A 20,958-nucleotide genomic window follows, 5' to 3' on the forward strand; every position below is an offset into this window, starting at 1 on the left:
GACAGGAGACTACGGCAACCATTTTGGCAGTACAATGCAACTTATCAGTGACAAGTGGTGATTGCTTTTCCCTTTGACATTTGTTAACCATTTCCCCTTACATGCAACTTGCTAGTTTGCCAGTGGGTGCACACGTTCGCACACGCACGCAGAGAAAGGCTATGGGGAGTGCTGCTCTGCTACCCAATGCAACCGTGAATGGGACCAGGAAGAGAGCAGAGGAAATGAGGAGCAAGATAGGGAGCCAGGGGGATGGAGGAGGAGCCAAAGGAGGAGACTAATTGAGCAAGAGGGGGAGCCATAGGAGAAGAAAGAGCAGCGTTGGGAAAAGAGTCCTAATAGAAAGCCCCGGGGAACAGCAAGAAGAAAAAAGAAGGGGCAGGAAGCAGGAGTGATTGAAGGGGGCTGGGGGGAGTCAAGGAGAGAGGCGAGGGAAGAGGACCAAAGGAGAGCGCTGGTGATGGCTAGTGAAGGATGGGGGAGGGATGGAGGGCATCATTAGGCTACTTAAGGGCCTGCTTGTACAGCATGTCTCAGGCCCCACCCACACCAGCTGAAGCCCCAACGCTCTGCTGAAGACAATGAGGTGATGTGGGTGCATGAGGCTATCAGTGATGTACAGAGATATCACAGGTGCGATATTAACTATTGGACGTGTCTGCAGAAGTTTATCCTGTCGGCCAACATGAATGATCACATCAGACAGCTCAGGGCCCCCAATCTGCAACACACCTAACAACTACAGCCAGATAGACCCGATCTGCACTATACATATTCATACAGACAAGCAAGTCCTTCTCTTTCACTTACCTGTTCTGTTCAGAGTTCTGGGTTTTCCCAACAAACCAGTGCCACCGCAGCCACCTACGACAGCACAATAAGGACCAGTTTAGCTGTTGGAGGACACTAGACAATTCAGACTCTGGCAGGCACATGAGGAGAGGCCGATTTTGATCAAAGACCTATTTATTTAAAAACCCGAGGATCCCATTTTTAAAGGGGTCAATGTCAAAATTCCTTCTGACTTCAATGGGACCAGGATTTGCCCCATGTGCTTAATTTTTCTTGCCTTTATCTTAAGAACCCTGAGATGCAGGGGTAGGGTTGTAGGCAGCTCTGCAATCTAAAGAAGCTGACAGTGAAGAAAAAAGAACTGGATCCTGTCAGATTTTATCCCAACAAGACGCTGTGCTCAACTTAATTTTATCTCACATATTTTTTAACCCAGCATATAATGTCCATTCAGTGTCAAACATGAACATTTAGCTGCTCCATGGACTGACCTGCCTCCTCTAGTTTCCAGGATTGTCAAACTGGCAACTTCCACCTGTTCTAAATTCCCTTTAAATAATCAGAGTGAGCAGTCCCATTTGGGGTAGGAGGACGCATAATGGTGGTTACATAGCAGGGTGTGTCTGATGAAATAATCCCCTTCAATGCCATCACTTGTTGCTGCAGTTTGAAGGCAAACAAGACTGCTTATGGGGGACAGAAGACTCAGAGGACAGCTAATAAGATATTGTACACTTCCCGTATGGTGGGATGCTGGTTCAAATCCAGAAAGGCAGATAGCGATTGGAAGTTCCATTCACCGTTTGATAGCTTGGGAGAAATTTAGGTCAGAGTTCAGTTGCCCAGGGACAAGTAAACACACGACAGGCTCAAAAGCTAATATCAACACAACTGGCACTTACTAAGTCCACTGTCAACAGCCACAGCAGAAAGGCCAAAGATGAACCCATAGGGAAGTGAAGTCCAACAGCGGGAGAAGCTTGCACGGCCAACGCCTGTGTTGTACCGAGGCTTGAATCTCCAGGGTTTTTCAATCCAGCAATTTCACCAGCGCTGCATTAACACACACTAATTAAAGAAGTTAGAGAGACAGCTGTATTTGTATTTCAATGCATACAAAAAAAATGATGACATGAAAAACCTTATTAGCGTAAGAGAATCTTTGCCAGTGCCTGCATTTGATTTCTTGCCTCAACTCCAGCCATCTTAATGCAACATCAATGCGGAAGCAGTAAAACACGAGACAAACAATGTAAATTAATGTGACCAGCAACATTTAACAGGAAACAGATTGTTCTTTATTTTCCGGATCAGTTGCCAACTATCCATTGTGAGGATGGGTATCTCCTGCAAAACATCTCACAAATATTGTAGTTTAGAAGCACAGACAATATGGATCAAAGGGGAAAAACAAGTTGAGTTTATATAATGCATTTTCCAGTACAAATCAACTGTTTATAATTTAAATTTTTACTTTTTTTTCAGTCAAGTTGTGATGCACTGACTAATGTTAAAATTATCTGTGGTAGAATCACAGAATGCTTTCTTTAGTGGCGTTTATATATATATGTGTATAATGGAGTAGAAACTACGAAGGGCTTTATCCTTGAATTAATCTCTTCCACAGTTAGGTCATTATAAACCTGCAGTTTTCTATCAGAGTCAAGATATGGGAGAAAAGCTCATCCTGGAAGCTCAGTGCACCATGAAAGAGCCTTACAATTAAATACTGATCGTTCATCCCAAATAATTTACAAACTTAAATGGATATACAAGCTTTATATGCAACTCACTTCACCTACCAGGGAGATGCAACCACCTCTGGACCGCAGCTGCTGTTCAGCAGCTGACAGCAACATTGCATGGCACAACCATTAGAACAAGAAAGAAAGAAGACTGCTGCATCCAAGGGGGACTCTCCCGGGGGAACTCAGGTTGCAGACTAGAATTACTCAAGTTGTAATCTCATCAAGGCACTGGGTTTACTCTGACAAAAGCTGCCATAAGATCTGTACTAGCCATAGGCGCCGGTTGTACATTTAATTTGAAAGACAGCATCTTAAAGTCTCCAAACTAGTTCAAAACTGACTCGTTGGAAGGACTGCCACCACACTACCGAGGCGTTCTGTGGAAGTCGCCCATCTAAGAAATGATTCAGTGCAACTCTGCTTAGCTCACAAACCTGACAGAAAGAAAAGGAGGACTTGTGGCACCTTAGAGACTAACCAATTTATTTGAGCATGAGCTTTCGTGAGCTACAGCTCACTTCATCGGATGCATACCGTGGAAACTGCAGCAGACTTTATATACACACAGAGATCATGAAACAATACCTCCTCCCACCCCACTGTCCTGCTGGTAATAGCTTATCTAAAGTGATCATCAAGTTGGGCCATTTCCAGCACAAATCCAGGTTTTCTCACCCTCCACCCCCCCCCACACACAAACTCACTCTCCTGCTGGTAATAGCCCATCCAAAGTGACAACTCTCTACACAATGTGCATGATAATCAAGGTGGGCCATTTCCTGCACAAATCCAGGTTCTCTCACCCCCTCACCTCCCTCCAAAAAACACACACACAAACTCACTATCCTGCTGGTAATAGTTCATCCAAAGTGACCACTCTCCCTACAATGTGCATGGTAATCAAGGTGGGCCATGTCCAGGACAGATCCAGGCTTTCTCACGCCACCCCACCTCCCTTTTTTTTTTTTTTTCCCGGGGACACACACACACAAACTCACTCTCCTGCTGGCAATAGCTCATCCAAACTGACCACTCTCCAAGTTTAAATCCAAGTTTAACCAGAACGTCTGGGGGGGGGTGTAGGAAAAAACAAGGGGAAATAGGCTACCTTGCATAATGACTTAGCCACTCCCAGTCTCTATTTAAGCCTAAATTAATAGTATCCAATTTGCAAATGAATTCCAATTCAGCAGTTTCTCGCTGGAGTCTGGATTTGAAGTTTTTTTGTTTTAAGATAGCGACCTTCATGTCTGTGATTGCGTGACCAGAAAGATTGAAGTGTTCTCCGACTGGTTTATGAATGTTATAATTCTTGACATCTGATTTGTGTCCATTTATTCTTTTACGTAGAGACTGTCCAGTTTGACCAATGTACATGGCAGAGGGGCATTGCTGGCACATGATGGCATATATCACATTGGTGGATGTGCAGGTGAACGAGCCTCTGATAGTGTGGCTGATGTTATTAGGCCCTGTGATGGTGTCCCCTGAATAGATATGTGGGCACAGTTGGCAACGGGCTTTGTTGCAAGGATAAGTTCCTGGGTTAGTGGTTCTGTTGTGTGGTATGTGGTTGTTGGTGAGTATTTGCTTCAGGTTGCGGGGCTGTCTGTAGGCAAGGACTGGCCTGTCTCCCAAGATTTGTGAGAGTGTTGGGTCATCCTTTAGGATAGGTTGTAGATCCTTAATAATGCGTTGGAGGGGTTTTAGTTGGGGGCTGAAGGTGACGGCTAGTAGCGTTCTGTTATTTTCTTTGTTAGGCCTGTCCTGTAGTAGGTAACTTCTGGGAACTCTTCTGGCTCTATCAATCTGTTTCTTCACTTCCGCAGGTGGGTATTGTAGTTGTAAGAAAGCTTGACAGAGATCTTGTAGGTGTTTGTCTCTGTCTGAGGGGTTGGAGCAAATGTGGTTGTATCGCAGAGCTTGGCTGTAGACGATGGATCGTGTGGTGTGGTCAGGGTGAAAGCTGGAGGCATGTAGGTAGGAATAGCGGTCAGTAGGCTTCCGGTATAGGGTGGTGTTTATGTGATCATTGTTTATTAGCACTGTAGTGTCCAGGAAGTGGATCTCTTGTGTGGACTGGACCAGGCTGAGGTTGATGGTGGGATGGAAGTTGTTGAAATCATGGTGGAATTCCTCAAGGGCTTCTTTTCCATGGGTCCAGATGATGAAGATGTCATCAATATAGCGCAAGTAGAGTAGGGGCTTTAGGGGACGAGAGCTGAGGAAGCGTTGTTCTAAATCAGCCATAAAAATGTTGGCATACTGTGGGGCCATGCGGGTACCCATAGCAGTGCCGCTGATCTGCTGCAGTTTCCACGGTATGCATCCGATGAAGTGAGCTGTAGCTCACGAAAGCTCATGCTCAAATAAATTGGTTAGTCTCTAAGGTGCCACAAGTCCTCCTTTTCTTTTTGCGAATACAGACTAACACGGCTGTTACTCTGAAACCTGACAGAAAACACCACACAAGATGGAAGAGCAGCTGACATATCACTTTTTAAAATATGAGCATTGTAGCGTGGTAAATAGGTCAGAACAATTGGCGTGTCTTGCCTGGCTAATGATTGATGGTATAGCAACTGCCTTTGCTTTTAAATGCAGAAGCCTCTTAAGGAGAGTGATTACTTCCTTTCACTAAAGGGCAGTATCATTCCATGGGAGGAACAGGTTGACGGAGCATAACTGTGAGAAGAAGCCTGAGCTAGGGAGCTCCATAGACTTCCAGGCTATGTCCATTGGCAGAAGCATATGTAACCCTTCTGCCCGTCAGAGTTGGCAGCAACAAGGGCCGGGTTCAATATCTAGGGGATCCATTCCAATAACACAATGCAAACCGGCTCGAGCCCCCACCCAGTGACCTGGGACAAATATATATCACCCCCGCTGGGCGCCTCCAAGAGGCAATACTTCCCCTCTCGCAAGCACATAGCCTGAGTGTAGCAAAAGCCTTTTAATAACAGAGAGAAACAATGTGGCATTATGTTGGGGAAACACCACCAACAGGATTCATAACACAACCCATGAGCAAAAAAAAACCCACCCCAGGCAAATTGGGGCATGCCCTTTTCCCTTTGGTTCTTGAGTCCAGCAACCCCAAATCACCCAAAGTCCCAAAAGTCCAATGCCCCAAAAGTCTCTGTCCCTGGTCAGGGCAGCCCCAGAGTTCGAAAGTTTATCTGCGGAGCTTTACCTCCCAACCTGGGTGGAAATGGGACGGGGGTAAGAGGCACCTTACATGATCTGAAGCTGACCGCCCCATAGCTCCATAGCAGCGCTCCGCTCCGCCAGCCGCCCCACAAACTCCTTCGCTCCGCTGCGCTCCGCTCCGCCAGCCGCCCCACGAACTCCTTCGCTCAGCTGCGCTCCGCTCCACCAGCTGCCCCACGAACTCCTTCGCTCAGCTCCACGACCCACAAGCAGCTCCTGCCATCCACACACTGCTCCGCGTTGAACTGCTTCACCAGCCGTGCCGCAAACTGCTCCACAATATATCTTCAGGCTCCCCCACTACTTAACACAACACTCAGTGATTTCAGCTCTTAGGTGAATTCAGCTTGTAGTAGGGGAGCCCCAGTGCTGGTGCACTGTCAGCCCAAAGTGAGCTCAGCAGCCTATAACTAGACTTCTAATGAAATCAAAATTAGCTCTGATATTCCACAGTGGAGAGAGGAGGAAGTGCAATTAGCATGTAAGGCCCTCACCAAGGGGCCCATGCCACCAAGTATTAATACTTGTCCCCAGCCTCTCTCTATTCACACAGTTTTGGAACCCATGACCCTTGCCTAGCGAGTGCTACTTAGTTGATGGTGAATCCCTCCATCATAACAAAAGGCCACGTACAGTTCCAAGCACAGTTCCCATAATCAGGGTAATAACAATTTATTCTTCCTGCCCCCAATAACAGAGACGCTGGGGATCCCACAGCAGCCAAAGTGACCATTTGAGCAGCTATGGTCTCATTCTAGGCGTGGTGGGTGTGCCTATGCAAATGACATCGGCCCCTGAAGTTCTTTTCCACAACTTGCCACACCTCACCACCAGATGTCAGGGTGGAGCTCATCCTGACACTGCTTACACATATAATCATAGCCTCATAAAAACAGCAGTGCTGAAAGGGATCTTGAGGCATGTCATCTAATCCATCCCTGCTTGCTGAGGCAGAAGTACACCTAGACCATCCCTGACAGGTGTTCACTTAGCCTGTTCTTAAAATCCTCCAGTGATGTGGATTCCAAAACCTCCCTAAGTACCCTGTTCCAATGCTTAACAACCCTTTCAGTTAGAAAGTTTTTCCTAATGTTTCACTTAAATCTCCCTTGCTGCAAACTAAGATGATTGCTTCTCCTCCTTCCCTCCGTGGGACTAAGAAAGAAGAGGATTGCCTCTTGTTTTGGCTTTAGAGGATTGTCCCTATTTAACCAGGGCAACCCTGATGATTTGACTGTCTGCAAAATTATTTCAGGCCAACAAAATCTCTTCAAGTCACAACACTGTCTTGTGACACGATGATGATTTTGCACAGCATCCTCATGTTGTGGCGCGAGGCCATGACGTTACATTATGACGCTTCAGGCCTTGTTCCAAAAGCTGGCAACCCTAGCAAGGCGGTTAACAAGTAAGCAAACAGCAATCTTTCTGGCAAAGCAGGAAGCAACCACAAAGTGAAAAGAATCCTGTGGGCTAGATCGTGAGCCCTGACATTTGACAGGAACCACGGGCTGCAGGCTGAGCTTGGCGTTCTCTATGTGACAAATGATTAGTTTGGAAGAACACCATGTGATGTCTATTTTGTGCAAGTTCCTTAAGGAAAGACATACTAGCTGGAGAGGAATTTCATAGCAGTCACACATCTTCAGATACTTTCTATGAAAAACTGTACGTAAATCAGAGCTAAATTCCTCCACCCCTTGTGGAAGGACTGTCACATGACCTGCCATTTTCTTGCATTCCTCGCAGTCATAATCCAGAGGTCAGGGAAGAATGATGTGCTAAACCTCAGTGCTGATGTTTCTGTTCATTTCAGGATGCCTGGCTTACTTGCACTCAGGGGAGTGGAAACATCAGATGTTTCAGCTCATATGGTTTCATGTTCATTCTTCTGTTGGAATGGAGTGAGATAGGTTTTTGCATCTTTCTTTCATGGAAGAAGCTGGGAGCTCAGTTCCCAAAGCTCCATGCATCTCCACAGATTTCCAGAGGCAAATGAATGAGATTGAGCTATAGAGATGGCAAGATAATTAACTTCCTATCACAAAATTCAGTGGCAGGCATATCTTCACGCATTGCTACAGCTGCGGAAATAAATAACAATGCAGCGAAGTCACAAGTACCCTGTACCTGACAATTGTTCACAACGCTATTTGAGCAGTGTCCATGTTTACTGTGGACAAGGTTTCTTAAGAAAACAACCAAGTTAGCAGAAACCGTGCTGTGTCTTTTCCCTCTACTGATTCCATACCACAGATTCCGAACAGAGTTGCAGCAGTGTGGTGCAAGTGGTGGCAAACCAGGCTGCAACTGTGCTTGGGAAGAGCCATGTTTGCAAATTGGTTCAACACAGTTACCGGCTGTAGGATAAATAAACCCAAAGTGTGCTGGTGTGAATATCAGTGGGCCACGCTCTGATCTCAATAACATTGGTGTAAATGCAGAGTAACTCCACTGAAGCTGCTGGAATGAGTGCAGATGTACACCAGGGAAACTGAGATCTGAAACTGGACCAGTACCCTAAAAATAATCTGTACGCTAGGGGCCTGATACTAATCTCACTAACCTTTTTGTGGAGTGTCACTCTGTTCATTTCAATGGAGTTATTCTAGAGTTAAGCAGAGTTAACCTGTGCAAACAAAAGCAGAAGAGTAAACAGGCTGTTACAGCAGATAATTTAACTCACAGAGGGAGAGCAGCCCCTCCCTGATCTAATGTATGCCTGCCCCATCGCCATCACTTGCAGAGCCAAATTGAGCCAGGCTATAAGAAGCATATGCAGCTCCTGTCTTCAATATTTATGCCAAGGCTTAGTTTAGTCCCCAACGAATACTTACTTGGTGTAAGCTGCACTCAGATTGCACATCCATTGATGCAAGTTATACTATTTTCCTATACACACCCATTTTCTAATCCACTCACACCTGACCTGAGTAACTTGGACCACCATTATGTCACGGGTGAACTCACCCACATTCTGGCATGCAACTCTGGTTAATATCAGCTGCAGCTGAACCCAGGGAGAGAGGCCATAATGCAACCTTTACCATTTGATTTGTTCAGATCTTGCCCATTCCCAGATATCAGAGCCACCAAAGGTGGTTGCAGGGATTGTTGACATTTGAACTACAGCAGAGTTCATTTCCCGATCTTTCCGCTCACGCGTTGATCATTTGTGGCCTGTGTGTTTCCAGCTCTTAGTATTCCACTTTAACATGGGTCTTATGGTTTACTGGTTTGAATGGAAGAATGCTTGGTTTGGACAATATTATGTCTGATTTGACCCGTTTTACGTAATTTCTAAATTAATTGTCTTTCAGAGATTAGTTAGATACAATCACATTTTAATCATTAAGTGTTACGCTTCACTAAGGGGCCCGCAAAAAAATGCAAAACATAGAAACTCACCAAGATATACACACACATTTCTAGCATTGCCAGCTCTCACAATTTTATCACCAGTCTTGCAATATTTAGTGTTTTTCTTAAAGCTCCAGTTCCTGGCATCCTTTGATTAGTCTCAGCTTTCATTAAAGCCAGTGATTGCGGACAAAAGCTTGAAAACAAACCCTAAAAGCTTAAAAACCAGAAGGCAAATAGAAAGAACCTATTTTTTTTAATCTCATGCATAGATGCTGGAACGAGGGGTGCTGCCACACCCCTGGGCTTCAAGTGGATTCATCATACACGGGGTTTACAGTTTGGGTCAATGGTTCTCTGCACCCCCACTATAACAATTGTTCCAGCACCCCTGATCTCATGACTTTTTAAGACCATTTCATGACTTTTTTAGGGTCTGACTTATGATTTTAGGGGCTGGCACTATTGCAATTCCCCTTTTCCTCCCCAAAATAAATCCTTACTCTGTTAATTTTTTCAATTCATTCTTTCCCTTACACGAGCCTACACAAAAATAAGAAAACGGTTTGGTGCAACCCACATTGCGAAAAACCAGCTTTCTGTGTATATAGTGCAGTGAACAACAGACAGAGAAGTCTGTCGGCCTGAGGACTAGCTGGTAAAGTAATAAACCCAGAACGGTTCCGCTGAAGTCAATAGAGTTCCTTTGGATTCATGCCACCGTAACTCAGAGAAGACTCGGGCATGGTGCCTGCTAACTCAAAAGGTAATACATTTTCCTTAGAGCTTTGTTCTGACAAACATGAAAAACCCTTCTTTAGCAACTGGGTGACCAAGGGCAATATTTTGCCTTTCAGTTACCCCAGTGCAACCTGCGGACTTCAGTGGGGTTACTCTGGATTTGCCTCAGTGGTACATGAGACCAGAACCTATCCCACAGCACTTTGCAGGGCTGGCAATGATACAATTTAAAGGCTCAGTCTGGCCAGAATTACATGTCTAGGTCCCACTGAGATCAGTGTGAGCTACATCCATGTAACTCAGAGCACAGCTTTGACACTTCTTCCTTCCAACACAAGGGGCCTAATTCCGCAGTGCATTTTACACCAATGTGAGTCCACTGAGATCAGTGTCGTGCCAATGGGGTAGAAGTGGAGTAACACAGCAGTGAATCAGGCCCAGAGACTCACTTGGGCACATTTCCTAGACTACAGTTTCCTACTTCTAGTTGGCTGGAACTGATGAAGGCCGCTCCTGCTGTGGCGTTCAGGTTTCATACTACTTTTTTCCACAGATGTCATGAGCCACCCTTTTCTTTCTCTTTTTTTTTTTTTAAATAAACAGTTTCCAGTTTCTCTGTATTTCTCAAAAGCTGGGCCAACCTCCAGGAACTCCTTGCTCAGCAGCAGAGGAGGAAATAGTTGACTATACAGCATCTGTTACCTTCAGTGGGTTTTAAGCCTTGTCCCACATTCTGCCTTCAGTCACCCCCATGAAAGCCAGGTGAAGACAATGAGTAGCCAAATGAAATTCACAGCCATGAAAACCGTGTCATGGACCGTAAAATCTGGTCCCCCACAATGAAATCTGGTCTTTTGTTTGCTTTTACCCTATACTATACAGATTTCACGGGGGAGACCAGTGTTTCTCAAACTGGGAGTCCTGACCCAAAAGGGAGTTGCGGGGGGGAGGGGGGGGAGTCACAAGGTTATTTTAGGGGGATCATGGTATTGCCACCCTTACTTCTGCACTATCTTCAGAGCTGGGTGGCTGGAAAGCAGTGGCTGTCGGCTGGGCGCCCAGCTCTGAAAGCAACACCCCATCGCCAGCAGCGCAGAAGTAAGGGTGGCAATACCAGACCAGGCCACCGTTACTTCTGCACTGCTGCCTTCAGAGCTGGGCAGCTGCAGAGCGGCGGCTGCTGACTGAGGCCCCAGTTCTGCAGGCAGCTGCACAGAGGTAAGGGTGGCAATACCATACCAGGCCATCCTTACTTCGCCGCTGCTGGCAGGGGCTCTGCCTTCAGAGCTGGGCTCCTGGCCAGAAGCTGCCGCTCTCCAGCTGCCCAACTTTGAAGGCAGCACTGCCCCCTGCAGCAGCGCAGAAGGGTAGCAGTACTGCAACCCCCCCTACAATAACCTTGCGACCCCTCCCAACTCCTTTTTGGGTCAGGACTCCTACAATTACCACACCGTGAAATTTCAGATTTAAATAGCTGAAATCATGAAATTTATGATTTTTAAAATCCTATGACCATGAAATTGACCAAAATGGACTGTGAATTTGGTTGGGCCCTAGCAATGAGGTAGTTGAGGCCACAATTTGGGCTGGATATTAAGGCCAAAAGCCTTCGGTTCACTACATCCAATGATTACTAGGACAGGCAATATATCTTTTGACATCAATTATAGCTAGAAAATGCACCAAGGAAACTACAGAATAAAACACAATTATCCTTCATCTTGTGCCAGTCTAACCTTATTGGCAGCACCTCAAAACAGAAAACACATTCAGAAAAATCCTGCTAGTACAGTAACGCTTGCATAGTTGGAGTGGATGACTTCAAAGAAATCTCCCAATTTTGATCAGCCACCTTAACTCTTGTATGGGGTTCTTAAGGATACAACTAAAAAAAAATCCACTAGGGTAATACATAATAATTTGCACTTGTATAGCACCTTCCATCTGGCGATCTCAAAACACCTTACAAACATGAATGAATGAAGCCTCCACATAATTCAGTGAGTTGGGTAGGATTAGCCCCATGATGGGGAAACTGAGGCACGGAAAGGCAAAGGGACGATTTTCAAAAGTGGCCTCGGTTTTCTTGGTGCCCCTTTGAAGAAGTGCTGAGAACTCACACAAACTCCAGTTGAAACCAGTGGGAACTGCAGGTGCTCAGCACTCTGAAAATCAGGCTTTACTGTAGGCTGCACACCCATCTTACCTGAGGCTGAGCACCCAAACATTTTGACACCCAAAATTAAAAGTTCGCCCCCAGGTGACTTATCCAAGGTGCAGGGGGCCAGTGGCAGAGCCAGAAGCCCAGCAAGTTAGCTGCTAGCTGACTACTAGCCCTAGCCCTCATGAGAGTTGTGAGGTTCAATTAGTTAATACTTGCAAGGAGCTATGAAGATTAAAAGTGCTAAACATTATTATTATGTGGGTGGGTGGCAATGACATCTCTAGACCCAGACTTCTGCTGAAGCTGCTGGCAGACTCCACCTGCCAGATCTCTCTGCAAGCTCTAAATAATACTGCTTCTATCATAACCTGCAGCTATTTCGATGTATTAACTGTGATTTTTATTATAAACTCCTTATGTGCTCTGCGGAATGATAAATCAGTTTCATTTTCATGGCTCTTTGCCATATCCAGCTAGTGTCAACGTGGCTCTTCAGACGTTAAAGGCTTTTTGTTAGGATTGGCCTGTTTTATAAAGGTGGGTGCCAGAGTTAGACCTCTGGGTAAGGCGGAGGGTTAGCACGGCTGAGCTTCTGTGAAGGTATCATGAAGGACCGCCAGAGATGGCAGAGTTAAAATCCTCCCCAGATTCTGAATTTGAAAGCCAATTAGTAAATAAGAACACAAGGGGTCTGATTCTCCAGAGACCCTGCTACTGTGCTTGGGACAGGGGAAGGGCGGAGCGGAAAAGGTGGCTTTAAAACATCTTTGTGCAGCGCCATGCAAGCCCCATCCTAGTCCACTGTGTAAGGTAGAGCAGCCTCAGGACTGCACTAACTTACACACTGGCTCCCATGGCCCCTATGGGTCTAGAAAAGCAGAGAATATCTGTACTACAATTCTCCCAACACATCTCTCACACTAGAAGCCTGGTGCCAGCCCTGCGACACCTGGGAATGCCTTCTGTTGAGGGGTATTCTCAGGGGACTGTTTCCATTCACTTTAAGGCCTTTTTTAGTACCAGAGAGGCATAAAGGGGCCTGAATATAACCAAAGGCCCAAATTTGGGTTTTTTTTGTTTTGTGCCTTTTTCAGTTCTCCTGAATGTTTAAGCCACCAGGATGCCTTTAAAATGCTGCAACATCTGGCAGGGATAGCCCTGGCCTGGCTGTCCCTTCTCTGAGCAACATCTCCATGCCTGCTGCAGCCCGGCAGCCCTGACTGGAAGTTGTGCAAAGAGGTTAATTTTCACAGAACCCTGAAGTGGACCCTTGGGGGTAGGGCTTTGGACAGGAAAAAGCTAAATGTTTATACTGGCCGGGATTACAAATTCCACTATCCCCTTCCACCATCCCCAGCCAGGACTGGCCTAAAGGGTTTGTTTTTTTCCCCCACCCCTGGAAACAGCCCCGAGTAGTTTACAGAGAAGTTCATTAATTCTGCAGTGTCTGCAGCTGGAAGCTAAAACAGTTTGGTGGGTCTGACAATTTTCACTGTGTAACGACGTAACAATCCCGATGAAAGGAAAACACTGAAATCTCTTCAGGCTTTAGCTGGAGCACACTTGCTTGCATTCTTGTTTAATCTATCCAACAGTCTATGTCAAGCAACAATTCATAGAATCACAGGGCTAGAAGGGACCACAAGGGTCATCTAGTCTATAACTCATCGAGTTGACACTAAATTTGCTAATCAAAAACAACTGAACTGTCTGAAAAATCAACTGAATAGGAGTAGTCTAAAAAAGAAAAACAAAATCGTACTCCTTTTCCTTGAAATCATTTCCACTGTGCAAGCCAGTTCAGAAGTAAAGCTCAGACAGAGGCTATGGCACATTTTACAGGATTTCTAGAAGGGAGCCATAGTCCGTCCAAAATGGTCAAACACTTAAAGGGCTGGCATCTGGAAACAGGAGTCATCACTCGCAAATGGGAGCAAGGTTAACATGGGCCAATACCAACCATGATGAGCCCAGTGAGCACCCCCCTCCTCAAATAATCTATTCCTAATGCTGTTTTAGGAGGATGCATACAGGGTGTTGCCCTACCAATGAGCACACATGCATAGATATGCAGACCCCAATCCTTTGCCAAGAACGACCCACAACTCCATTCTGTGATTTCTACTGAGGAATGCCTACCACTAAGAGAACTCATCAGTTTGTATTGGTCACCCTTATCCCCCAACCCCCTCCCTCTCTTTTGCTGCCTCTTTTCATGCTACCTCTTCACTGAGGTCCCATGTGCCTGGTGTCCACAGGATCAGGGCCCTGACACTGTAAACTCTTTAGTGATGGGACTGTAGCTTTTTAAATTGTCTGTATAGCACCTACAATGGTCTTGGAGGCTCACTGTGAAATCTGCCTCCATACAGAGGGCTTGCATGAGGCTATGCACCACTTAACCCCTGTTCTGGGTATTCAAGTGGAGCCCTGGTTTTGCACTGGCTCCCACTCTTTATGACTATATAAAGCAATAATAATATCAGCATCCTGAATCACACCCAGAGCCAAATAGGAACCCGTTCTCTACTTTATTATGATGCTGGGTAGACTATTGTGATTCATTAGAGAACCTTGTTTGGAGTTTTACCTTCTCATTCTTAATCCTCTTTGCTCCAGAGAAAGTACTCAGGGTTTCTCGCTCCCTTGATATCCACACAGATCCCAGAAGGCTGCCTTCCAAACACACAAACAGGAAAGTACAATTGTGTCAGTTCTTAGGTCTAGGTTAGGCAGAATGAACGGTCTTAAAACTGGGTTGGCTGCACAGGTGTGAGGACCATCGCAGTGTGACGAAAGGAAGGCTTGGAACAAGAACTAAAGCAACATCATGCAATACATGCTTTTGCGGAAATCGATACTGTTTCTTTCTCGCCACCCATTTTTTAGAATTAGGCATGTGCATATCTTGCCATCTTTTCTCCAAAGCTCTGACCTTCTGCACTTCACAACTTTTAGAGTGTACAAACTGCCTTTGCAATGAGAACAAAGACAGAAAAATCACAGAATGTGGCTAATAGCCCTTATGCCTCTTACTAGTGTCTATAAACTAGCGGAGAGATGCCGAAGAGGCAAAGTTTGGATCTGGATTTGGAACTCTCCAAAGTTCGGGGATGTTTGGATCCAGAATTTTGGGTCAGCCCACTACAAAGATAAAGCTAGTGAAAAGCAGCTCCAGGTTCAAGATTGTTACTGCCACCCAACTGCAAGGATTTGGATCCAATTCTTCTCCTGGATGAACTGCACAAGAAACGAAAAATATAATGTTCTCCACATATCTGGGTTGTTTTAACAGTTCAGACTTTCTATTTTTGGATGCTCTTTCTTTGACAGCGCCTGGTCTGTAACAAAAGGGATCAGCTCCCCAATCCCTACGTCTCATGACAGAAGACCCTAAAGGACTGAGACCCTGTTAGTGCTCATCTTTACAGAGCACACAAACCCAGAGCTGGAAAGCACAGCTGGATTATGTCAAACTGAAGACATTAAAGATTATGGCATAAAGAAAAAAGAATGAATGTCTGGCTTTCAAAAGTGGCAAATGCTAATTTTCTTCACCTGGGTAAGTTGATACAGTGCTTTGAAACTGGAGAATCGTATTGTGTGTGAGACACAGAAGGTTGCTCTTAGGTGGTGATCACCTATGATTAGCCACAGAAAACAATACTTTCAGCAGAGAGCAATGTGCAAATTCTTTGTGAAGCCCCCACCAAGATTGATTTTGATAGGAACATTTTTCAGTCCAAAAATTTAAACTGGCTCGAATCACTAAAGCACCATAGGAATTTATAAGGCCATACTGTCATTAACAATAAACATAGGCGCCAACTCCATGGGTGCTCTGGGGCTGGAGCACCCACAGGGAAAAATTGGTGGGTACTCTGCACCCACCAGCAGCCAAGCTCCCCGCCCCAGCTCACCTCCACCTCCTCCCCTGAGCATGCCTCGTCCCTGCTTCTCCTCCCAGCGCTTGCCACCGCAAAACAACTGTTTCACAGCATAACAAGCTGTGGAAGGGAGCAGGGAGGAGCGGGAACACGGTGGGGCTGGAGAGGAAGCGGGGCTGGGGCGGGGATTTGGGGAAGGAATCCAATAGGGGCAGGGAGGGGGCGGAGTACCCACTGGCACCAGGAGAAGTTGGCACCTATGGTCCAATATTTAAACCAGTTCTAATCATTAAAGCACCCTAAGCATTTATAAGGCCATACTGTCATTTACAATAAGGCTCCTTTACTAAGGAAATGTAAAGGAGCCTTAAAACCTTTATACCTGTTTTAAGACCTCTGTACACTGCCAGAATGAGACTAAGGAAATGTAAAGGAGCCTTAAAACCTTTATACCTGTTTTAAGACCTCTGTACACTGCCAGAATGAGACTCAGGCCCAAATTGCTATGTGAATAATACAGAGATCCTGACTTTTTACTTACCTTGGTGGGGACGTCAGAAACACGGGATTAACACTGCAGAAATGCTGAATGGGGCACACAGAGTCATAGCTTCTCAACTACCTTGTCTGTACTTTCCAGGCCCTTCACGGTCAGTCTCCACCACCCCCATCATCTCTCTTTCACAATCAAGCTGGCCTCTCATTGGCCCACGATGCCCACATGTTACATTTAAAAAAAAATAAGCCCCTTTGTGTTTTCTCCCACGCTGTCCCTGCCACTTGGGAGGAGCAAGGCAGATAGTAGATACTAAAGGGAGCTGGACTCTTGTTTGTTCCTGTTTCGTTCGCCCAGCTGTGTGTTTCTTAATCTTCCATTCTGCCACCAGGAGAGGGCGCCGATAAGCCCATGAAGTAAGTGCCGGGTGAATAACAGATTTTTTGGTTCGCAGGCACAGTTCCAGCTGGAAAAAAAAACCCAGCGCTGGTCAAACAGAAACTGGAACGTTTGGGAAGCTGAAAACAAGAAAAAAAATTGTTCTATTTGACCTGCGGTGAAATGTTACAGTTTGATTCGGGGCATTTTTAACCTTCTTTAATAAAAGTAAAGAAAATGAAGGTCGAGAGTCATAAAACCACTTGGTGGCACCCCCTTATACCCAATATTCCCGTGGTTAGGGCACTCGCCTTGCTGGGGAGCAGGAATGTGAATCCAAGTCTCCTACCATCGCAGGTGAGCGCCCTCACCACTGGGATGTTGGCTATTCTGGGGTGGGGGGCTCTCCCTCTCTCCTACTGAAGATTCTCTACTTTGTATAAAAGACTCGAATGGGTGTTGGGCCAGAGAGCAAATGAGAATGACTCTATAGCTCATCGGGGGAGGCGGACGACACTCAGGTTTTAGTCTCTGCCCCAGTTAATAATTTAAACCACATGGAACAGCTTCAACAGGAAAGATTCCCACCCAAGTACCCAACAGCCTGGTCATTAGATTACTCATCTACCTGGGAGGGGGAAGAGGCAAGTTCAAGTCCTTGCTCCAGAGTGGGGATTCAAACCTGGCGTCTCCCCCGTGCCAGGTGAGTGCGCTAGGTGACTGAGCTATTGACTATAACAGGGACATAGAATCATAGAATCATAGAATATCAGGATTGGAAGGGACCTCAGGAGGTCATCTAGTCCAACCCCCTGCTCAAAGCAGGACCAATCCCCAATTTATGCCACAAATCCCTAAATGGCCCCCTCAAGGATTGAACTCACAACCCTGGGTTTAGCAGGCCAATGCTCAAACCACATCACCCCCTCCTCCTCCAGTTTTGTGAATGGCACCTAAAGCCCCTTGTGAATCTAGCCTGAAAAATCAAAATGGTTTGTTTCAGTGTTGTTAAAATGGTTTATTTTGACATTTAAAAAAGTAAATCATTTTTTGTTTCTCCGAAATCAACCTGAACTCCGGAAATGCTTTGGTTTACCCAAATGGGCATCTTTCAGAGAGAAAGAGTTTCAGCTGAAATTTTTTTTTGCCCAGCTCTTACACAGAAGCTAGGCAGCAATGCCATTCCAGGCTGGGACAGCAGGAGATACCTTTGTCCTTCGCCTAGGATTGTTCCAAGTGTTGAGCCAGCACTAGAGCAGGCCCTGGTTCCCTTGAGTTTCTCCTTTGATGGGTTGCTCTGGGTTCTCCTGCTTTGCCAACACCCCACAGATAGGATGGGCTGGAATAACTCTTCTAGGTATGCCACACGTGCTTGATTCTGCAAGGTGAGAAGCACTTTGTTGGATCAAAGCCAAAGTGTTTAAGCACGTGCTTAACTTTAACTACTCACATGCTTACAGTTAAGTGTGTCATTCAATGCTTTGCTGGATCTGGACCAGAGTGCTTGTCCCATTGCAGGATCAGGACCTGGGCAATAGGCTGAATTTCCTAAATGAAAAAGTAGGGATGAACCGGGAGCATGCCCAGAGTGGGCAAGCAAATACCCGGGCCCCTCAGGAGGGTCCCCTCTGTATTTGAATGCCCAACTCAGATCCTTCACAGGAGAGAGTCAGGCATTTGGTGCATAAGCAGCACATACAACAGGTAGAATCAGCTGAGATTTGCTGCATGCCTAGAGTAGGTTCCTTACATTCACTTCTAAGCTTTCCTTGAGCCCCAGAGAGGCCCACACTGGCCAACTGTCTGTTCTAAGGGAAGCCTGGGGTGGAAGGTAAAATGCTTCATTGAACTACACTTTCCCACTGCAGCGAGCTGCTGTTATGATGAACAACGAAACTGTTCTCCGGCCCCATGAAATAAAAAGGCCCATTTGATTTGTGCCAGCTTCTCCTTAGCGGGTCTCCGAGTGCTGCAGGATGTCCAGAAGAGAGCTCAGCTGGGCCAAGTCACTAATTACACATACTTGGTCTGTAGCAAAGATGTCTGTTAAAATAAGGCACTGGAATTTATAAACAAGGATTTTAAACCACATCGGCCTAGACAGAGAGTACATCAAAGCAACCGGGTTTCAAGCATTAGAGGAACAATTCTGCCACCAAAGGGTTGTGAGTTCGGCAGAGGGAGAGGGTACATGGGGCTGGATGGCTTTGGAGACTGGTGATGAGCAAAGCTAGTTGCTGTGGCAGGAAATGGGAGAAGCCGTGGCTCTGCCGTGGCAAATAATGCAGTCGTCATCATTTTAGTGTTAAATAAAGGAAAAGTCAATGCACAGAACAGATTAGTGGGGCCCTCTGCTCTCCTGAGCAACCCCTCTGCCCCACCTGGCCTGCTGTCCTCAGGGGCAGGGCTCATGCCCACTTCATGCAGAGCCCCTTGCTCCAGGGGCTGGGAAAGCAGACCTTGTTCAGGGCAGTGGGAATGGCCGGTTCCCCTCCCTGGCTGCTCTGACAATTGCAGCAGCCAGGACCTTGCCTCTTCAGATGGCAGAGTGGGGCAGTGCTTTGTAGCTGGCTTCACGGGGACAGCTGGGTTTGCAGCCCTCCCACAGCTGCCCTAACAGCAGCCCTCCCCAGCTGGCTAGAGGATACGTCTAAACTGGGAACTGGGGGAGCGCTTTCCAGCTCAAGGAGACGTGCTTGCACTAGCTCAATGAGAGTCTGCACGCTAAAAACAGAGTGCATTTGCAGCAGGAGCAGCTAGCCACCCTGGGCGTATGATCTGCCTGAGACTCATGGGCACATACTCAGGGCCGCTAGCCTCTCCCATGGCTCATGCCGATGTGGCTACATGCTATATTTAGCCATCGGCGTTAGCATGGATATGTTTCCTGGAGCTGGGAATCACGCCAGCTCGAATTGTAGATGCACCCACGCCCTCAGAAGGTCATCAGCTAGAAACAGGTCTTCCCAGCCTTGTTGTGAGCACGTGGGGTGCCTTGTGGGGCTTTATCCGACAGGCCATCTGCCTCATGTGCTCTCCAGGCTGTTCATGATGACATCGCTCCATGACCTCGAGTTACAGACCGCCAGGGACAAACATACCCTTGCGGTGTTTAATCTGGCCCAGCCCCAGGGACAACCGCAGCACGTCCAGGGTGGCTGATGCTGTGCTACCGCCTGGATTTTGTTCTCCACTGTCCAGACGCCTCGGATGGTTCTTACTGGGGAAGATGCCTGGGATCCAAACATAAGACAGCAACCTGAGTATCAAAGCTCACAAGCATGGTATCAAATCAGGGAGCTGCAGACAAGAGGCTGGGAAAAGAAACGGGTTCATCATACCCATTGCCTTGCGTTCAGGTGGGGTTACACTGATAATCTTACCTGGTTTAGAGAGAAAGGGTGATCCAGCCATAGAGCGCTGCAAATCCATAACTCACTGTAGCTACTTCTACCTAGTTATTTATTTAGAAGAGTATTTTCAACGCTGTGAAATTAAGTGGGGGGAGGAGGGGGCTTCAGTCAGACCTGGAGGACAACTGCCCCCATCAGTCAGAACCAGGGCAGTTACTGCCACTCTGGGTAGCATTCTCAGCAGAGAGGCCAAGGAGAGTCTTACCCATCGACACGGCCCCTCCCAGTCAGAGCTGAAGCACGTCAGTGAAGACTGCAGCTACCTTTTTCTTTGCATCTGGCACTTTGGTCTCCAGGGCTTTCAATCCAACACGTGCCAACAGCAGGAAAAAGTTACTGATAGAATTAAAACAAGGCTTAATTAAAAACAGAATATTTGATGCCCTGAGGAGAACTGAGACATCTTTTAGTCAGGCGGAGTCACGTCTACTGGGGTGAACACAGAAAAAGGCCAGCTCAGCACCACTACGCTAGATGGGAAGAGGATAATAATATGTAAGAGGCTTTGTTACAGCCAAAGGAAAAAAAAAATCTTAAACTATGTACCTGAGCGCCCATCTTCTCATGTCCCTCTACAGCGGCACTTGTTTCTAAACTTCTTCCCAAGGCTGAATCTGGCACAGGCTGTGTGTCAAGAGTGAGGTTAAGAGAATGTTCTTTATTCCTGGACCCCAGTCACCGGATGTAGCTCAGCATTACAAAAGGTTAGTGTCCTGTACATGACAGGCATCAGTATCCACCAACTCCAGTGACTTCTGTTACACTGGGG

General features: G+C 46.5%; 1 long non-coding RNA gene across 1 annotated transcript; it reads right to left on the reverse strand.

Annotated features, from left to right (window-relative positions):
• Positions 1 to 810: 810 nt before the first annotated feature.
• LOC144276348 (uncharacterized) lies at positions 811 to 16,531 on the reverse strand. Its single transcript, XR_013348229.1, has 4 exons — positions 16,444 to 16,531; positions 14,606 to 14,691; positions 1,695 to 1,845; positions 811 to 864 (listed from the first exon to the last, which is right to left on the reverse strand). It is a non-coding gene; the product is annotated as an uncharacterized LOC144276348 (long non-coding RNA).
• Between the last annotated feature and the right edge of the window lie 4,427 nt (positions 16,532 to 20,958).

This window comes from Eretmochelys imbricata, chromosome 17 (assembly GCF_965152235.1).
Source record: "Eretmochelys imbricata isolate rEreImb1 chromosome 17, rEreImb1.hap1, whole genome shotgun sequence".
NCBI lineage: Eukaryota > Metazoa > Chordata > Testudines > Cheloniidae > Eretmochelys > Eretmochelys imbricata.